Here is a 7,352-nt window from a genome sequence, read left to right as displayed (position 1 = left end):
ACAAATAAACAGGGACTTTAAAAAATCATGGATATTTTGGATATCCCTCCGAAATCACGGAAAAACATGAGAGAAGTTTAGGGAGACAGAGAGAGACGCAATGGTAGAAATAGGCAACATACATTCACACAGAATTCCGGTTACAAAATCGACGCTAGAAGCCTCCTGACTGCTAGAACTAAAACAGCAACACGGCACCCTTACGATCAAGGCATAAGAAACCAGTAATAATTTACACATTTTCTGGTTGTTTGGTGCAAAGTACTTGCCTCTCTGAAACCGGAGAAAGTACTCAGAAACGACGCTTGACGTCCCCCACAGCCTCGCCGTCTCGCGATGCGACACCTCAAGATGTCTCCACCGGAAATGACGGAGTCCAAAATTCTGATTATGACGTTCGCTTGCATAGCACAACTACCCTCTGCGCTGCCAGGCAAAAGAGAAAAGGAGCTAGAGCCATGTCCGGAGAAAGATATTGTAGAGAAATACAAGATCAATTAACCCTGCGTGGAAAAAAAACATTTTTCTTAGCAGATTGCAGTAGATCGCTTAGCCCTCAAATGTATGCAGTTATTTAAGTAATCTGAATGTGGAGCATAAATGTATCAATCTTGTATATCCTTTCCTTGGGAGGCCAACTCGTCAAGCCGTTCCATCCACGGCCTTTAAAGCAATGTATAAAAGCTGTCAGAAGCTGTCAATGACGATGTAGGGAAAAATAACCGTTAACCAGCTTTATTAAAGCTATAAAGTTCCTACGGAAGGAATTATTTTTTTCTGATTAGTTTTTTGTTTGTTTGTTTGTTTGTTTGTTTTTTTATGCTGTAAGTCCTGGTACTTTTATTTAAATTAACCTCTATGTAGAATGCATAAAGTGAACATTATTAATTTTGGTGTAGATGCATAGATGAAAATGAATTTCTCTTCTTAATTCTATTTTGCTGTAAGGCTTAGCTCATATTCTGAGTTATTCCATTCCCCCTTGCACATCTGTGAATGGCTTTTGGTAACTGGTACTTTCACCTTTTATATTGCTACATTGTGTTGCTAAATCCTCTAAATTAATGAAAGTTAATACATTTAAACAAACCTTAACTAGACATATGCCCACTACCGACATTTACTTATCAAACATATTTCAATTACTATGAGGTACACCAGACTAATATTATACATTATATTAACTAACTGGAATCTAAATAAATTTGTAAAAAAAATATTTTTGACTACCTTTTTTCACCTAACTCATTTGTGTGTGTGTGTGTGTGTGTGTGTGTGTGTGTGTGTGTGTGTGTGTTTTACTAACCTTAACAATTCTATCAATTATTTAAATGCCTTCAGGCCCACTCTCCTTTGTAGCTACAGAGGACTTAGTATAATAAACAATAACACAGTGCCAAGTACTACATTAAGTGCTTCCTTGAAGTTAGTTCGTTTAATGTTGTTGCCAATCCTATGAGGTGTAGAAACACTAATTATTTCAGTTCTTCACTAGAACTTGAGAGAAGTGCAAGAAAGATAAATAGGTTACTTTTGTTTATAGTCTGATGGAAGAAAATTTACCTGTTCTTACAATACTGTAGAAAAACTTTGATTTTTTTACATGTAGTGATGAAAAATTATGACAGCAAAGGCAGTACGAAATATGAGATTCATAAGCACTTTTGTGTCTTCTATTACCATGTACATACTCATTCCATAGAATACTACTTACTACAATCAACATTTGCTAAATGAAGTGAATCATTAAGCCTTAAGAAAGACGGATTGAAATACTGATCCCGATGATTCACAAAGAGTAAAAAAGGGGCAGATTGTAAAACAACTGATTTTGCTTTAAATCTACTAGAAATGTTTGGCTACTATCTTAAACCATTAGTATTAATGTCCCTTAACAATGACCTATTGATCTTCTTTATGTTTAGATGATAGAGGTAGATATTAGAGAGTTCCGTAAATGAGTGTTCTCCAGAAGGATGAATTTGCAAGATTTAAATAAAGGTTACAGTGAGTCAACAGTATTCTCCAGTCAGGGATAGACATGTTTCTATCCTTGGACAATTATTTTCATATTTTCAACAATTTACCTTAACTTACTTTCAGTAAAGCAATGTATTGCTCTAAATAGTGAGCTTCATTTCTTCTCTGACCAGGTCAAAGGGAGAATAAAATGCCACTTAAACTGTCTCTTTCCTCAGAATCCAAACAAAAGAAAGACACCACCATTTCCTCTTCTTTGTATAATTAATAAATGGTAAAACTCTCGCTTCCTCTTAACAAAATCTAAAATATGTATATTTTCCGCTTCCAATTTTAACAGATGTTGGTAAGCTGCAACATGATTTTGAGCAAGAAACAACTATACTACCTTGTACTAATTATATAGTTAGGTAGAAACTTGATTTTTCTTTCTATGTATCGTATATATGCCCATACTCTCCAGAAATCCTACAACCAAGTTTTTAATCCTTTGGGAATCTTATCAGGTTCTTTTATCTGTTATATACTGCCACAATTACATAACCTCTTTGGCTTGCTGATATTATCAGAATATCTTACCTCCATGCTCTGTCAGATTTACTATAATCGAATTATCTGCCACCTAAGTAATAGGATATTTTGATCCAACCTTTTTTAGTAGACCAACACAAACACCCATTCATTAATCTTTCCACCGCACTCTAGTCTTACACTCTTTGGCCACAAAAGAATCTGACAAAACAGTACTAATACTGGTTCTCAGTTTGACTTATCCAAGGTGGGAAAAGACATAGTTTGGACTATCAGCCACTTACCTCGTGTAAAAGATTCCAGAATAAGTGAACTTCACAGTCTTTATAAATGTTCCCTTGTGAATGGTCATTGGGTATCTGTATCAAGGGTAACTTCTGTATATATATATATTTATAATTTTTTTTTTTTTACTTTTTATCAGTTTGTAGAATTATTTTGAATGGGTACGTAGGCTTTGTTTGGAATGATGAAATAACTCTGTGAATGCATAGTGGTTACTGTTGTTCAACATTTTAAATGTACTTAATGCTACAGAATTGTACATTTAAAAGTGGTTAGGACTGACATCAATATCATGGCTGAATAAGTCATCTTTTGGTTTTGTTCTCTTCCCTCATTCACAAAAAAACTGGCATCTATCCATACACAAAAGTGCTTCTGTAAGAGACATTGGATCCCCCACCATATATCAAGGGACCCAGGAGGGTCTTGATTAACCAAGTGTCAGGCAATATGCAGACAGACCTCAGACCTGGCTGTAGTCTGTGTCCTGTGAACTGCTTTAGCTGAAGTTCAGGACCCTGAAAAACACTGTCTTAGATAAGTGATCACTGGAAAGAAACATTTATGGAAGGCCAGAGAAAAAGTTCTACCACATACTTAAACAAATGAAACACAAGTTTGGATATATTAGAGAGGGTAAGAGGAACAGATTATATCTCTTCTCCCCCAACGAACTCAGTGTAAGACCAAGAAAAGAATGAAACCATGGGAGTATATACTCAGTTTCCCCAACTTTGTGGGATACTGCCAAAGAGCCTCATTTCTCTTTCATCTGATCCAGCGTACTGATTCACGAGCTGTTTGGTGAGCTGTTTGGAAAAACGTTGGCAGGATGACAGAACACTGAAGGTATTAAAGTGATGTGGATTCTATTGACCACACCGTAGACTCTATCAAGAAACAATGCTCATGGGTGATGATTCACCCACAAATCCTCAACTGGCCCAAAGGAACCACCAAGCCTCTGCATACCTCACCCACACCCACCCACCACCTAGTGGCCGGCTTCCTGTGTATGCTCCCGATAAGAGCACCATACGTTGCAGACAACAATTGAGTATGTGCAGAACGGAGCTCTGACTCTACAGACTGCAATGAACCAAACCACTAAGTGGAATTTAGCATCATGCCTTTCGGAAAACAAAAAAGAAGTTTTTTTAGCCCAACGTCTGGTTGGTGGTAGGATCAAGAAAAGGCATACAATCTTAAGAAGCCAGCCTTAGGAGGAATAGGGAAGATGGCAGCGTAGGAGGACACTCGGCTCACCTCATCCTGCTGATCACTTACATTCCACCCACATCGGCCTAAATAACCCACAAAACCGCCAGAAGACTAGCAGAATGGACTCTCTGGATCCAAGCATGGACAAGAGGCCCAAGGAAGAAGGTAGGAAGGGTGGAGAGGCGGTGTGTGCTACACGGACTGGTGGGAGGGAGCCCGGGCAGTGGAGGGCAGCCTGCCTGGCAAGGCAGAGCCCCTGAGTCTGGTTTGCAAAAGTGGAGGGGCTGGACTGTGTGCATTCTGACAGCCAGGAGGACTTAACATCTGGAATGTTAAAAGTCAACAGCTCTGCTCTCAGAGAGCGGGGAGGGCGAGAGGCCACCAGGAAGGAGAGTTGCTGAGTCCAGGAAGACAGGGCTCAGCTCAGTGGGGAACAAAGGCACTGGCAAGCACCATGTCCCTCTCCCATCCCCCAGCCGAAATTCCAAAGGGAACCAGTTTCCATCACCGAACTTGCTTGCACCCACAAATGCCCAACGTTGTGCTTCTGTGGATCCATCTCTCTGATTGGCCTGCCTCTCTTCTGGTGCTGCAGGGCCCGTCCCACAGGGAACCCCTGACAGCAAAGTGCGCTAAGCCTGCCCCGCCTGCCCCTGTGCACCTCGTGGATCCACCCCAGTTAATACGCCAGATCCCACTGAAGCCTGGCAATGTGCAAGTAGCCCAGACAGGGGCACCCCACTCCACAGTGAGTCCTGCCCCTGGGAGAGGGGAAGAAAAGGTACACACCAGTCTGACTGTGTCCCCAGAAGTGAGCTGGGGATAGACAGCGGGTCTGACTGTGGCCCCGCCCACCAACACAAGTTACTCCCGACAGCACAGGGGAAGTGCACTGCAGTTGGGAGCCACCACAGGGACTGCCCAAAATGACAAAATGGAAGAACTCTCCTCAAAAGAAATTCCAGGAAGTAGTGACAGCTAACGAATTGATCAAAAACGATTTAAGCAATATATCGGACAGTGAATTTAGAATAATAGTCATACAATTAATCACGGGGCTTGAAAAAAGCATAGAGGATAGCAGAGAATCTACTGCTACAGAGGCCAAGGGACTAAGAAATAGTCATGAGGAGCTAAAAATGCAATAAATGAGGTGTAAAATAAAATGGAGGCGGCCATAGCATGGATTGAAGGGGCAGAGGAGAGAATAGGTGAAGTAGAAGATAAAATTACAGAAAAAGAGGAAACTGTGAAAAAGAGAGAGAAAAAAATCCAGGAGTATGAGGGGAGAATTAGAGAACTAAGTGATGCAATCAAACAGAACAATATCCGTATAATAGGAATTCCAGAAGACGAAGAGAGAGAAAGGGGGCTGAAGGTGTACTTGAGCAAATCATAGCTGAGAACTTCCCTGATCTGGGGAAGAAAAAAGACATTGAAATCCAAGAGGCACAGAGAACTCCCTTCAGACGTAACTTGAATCAATCTTCTGCATGACATATCATAATGAAACTGGCAAAATACGAGTATAAAGAGAAAATTCTGAAATCAGCTAGGGTTACACAGGCTGTGACTTACAAAGGGAGACCCATAAAACTGGTGGCAGACTTAGGTACTGAAACTTGGCAGGCCAGGAAGGAATGACAGGAAATCTTCAATGTAATGAACAGAAAAAAAAATTTGCCCCTGAGAATCCTTTATCCAGCAAGCCTGTCATTCAGAATAGAAGGAGAGATAAAAGACTTCCCAAACAAACAAAAGCTGAAGGAGTTCATCACCACTAAACCAGCCCTACAAGAGAGCCTAAGGGGGATTCTGTGAGAGAAATGTCGCAAGGACCACAAAGTACCAGACACAGCACTACAGGCATGAAACCTACAGACATCACAATGACTCCAAACCCATATCTTTCTATAATAAACACTGAATGTAATAGGACTAAATCCTCTGACAAAAAGACATAGAGTATCAGAATGGATTAAAAACAAACAAACAAACAAACAAACAAACAAACAAACATCTATTTGCTGTCTACAAAAGACTCATTTGAGGCCTAAGGACACCCTCAGACTGAAAGTGAGGGTATGGAGAACTGTCTATCATGCTACTGGAAGTCAAAAGAAAGCTGGAGTAGCCATACTTATATCAGACAAACTAGACTTTAAATTAATGGCTGTACCAAGAGATGAAGAAGAGCATTATATAATAATTACAGCGTGTATCCATCAGGAAGAGCTAACAATTATAAATGTCTATGTGCCGCATACTGGAGCCATCAAAGATATAAAACAATGAATCACAAACATAAGCAATCTTAGTGATAAGAATGTGGTAATTGCAGGGGACTTTAATACTCCACTGACAACAATGGATAGATCATCTAGACACAGGATCAATAAAGAAACAAGGGCCCTGAATGATACATTGGATCAGATGGACTTGACAGATATATTTAGAACTCTGCCTTCCAAAGCAACAGAATATAGTCTCTTCTCGAGTACACATGGAACATTCTGCAAGTTAGATCACATACTGGGTCACAAAACAGCCCTTAATAAGTATAGAAGACTTGAGATCATACCAAGCACACGTTCAGACCACAAGGCTGTGAAACTTGACACCAACCACAGGAAAAAGTCTGCAAAACCGCCAAAAGCATGGAGGTTAAAGAACACCCAACTAAAGAATGAATCGGTCAACCAGGCAATTAGAGAAGGAATTAAAAAATATATGGAAATAAATGAAAATGAAAATACAACAATCCAAACCCTTTGGATGCAGCAAACAAAGGCAGTCCTGAGAAGAAAAAAAACATGGCTATCGAGGCCTATCTGAAGAAACAAGACAAAATCCCGAATACAAAAAGCTAACAGCACACCTAAAGGAACTAGAAGCAGCACAGCAAAGACACCCCAAACCCAGCAGGAGAAGAGAAATAATAAAGACCAGAGCAGAAATAAACAATATAGAATCTCAAAAAACGGTAGGGCAGATCAATGCAACCAAGAGTTGGTTTTTGAAAAAAATAAACAAATTGATAAGGCTCTAGCCAGGCTTCTCAAAAAGAAAAGGGAGATGACTCAAATAGATACAATCATGAATGAAAATGGAATTATTACAACCAATCCCTCAGAAATACAAGCCATTATCAGGGAATACTATGAAAAATTATATGCCAACAAACTGGACAACCTGGAAGAAATGGACGTATTCCTAAGCACCCACACACTTGCAAAACTCAAACAGGAAGAAATTGAAAAGACCCATAACCAGCAAAGAAGTGGAATCAGTGATCAAACGTCTCCCAACAAATAAGAGTCCAGGACCAGATGGCT

This window comes from Panthera onca, chromosome Y (assembly GCF_046562875.1).
Source record: "Panthera onca isolate mPanOnc1 chromosome Y, mPanOnc1 haplotype 2, whole genome shotgun sequence".
Classification (NCBI taxonomy): Eukaryota; Metazoa; Chordata; class Mammalia; order Carnivora; family Felidae; genus Panthera; species Panthera onca.
The sequence above is the reverse complement of the archived record's forward strand: the minus strand, read 5'-3'. Positions refer to the sequence as shown.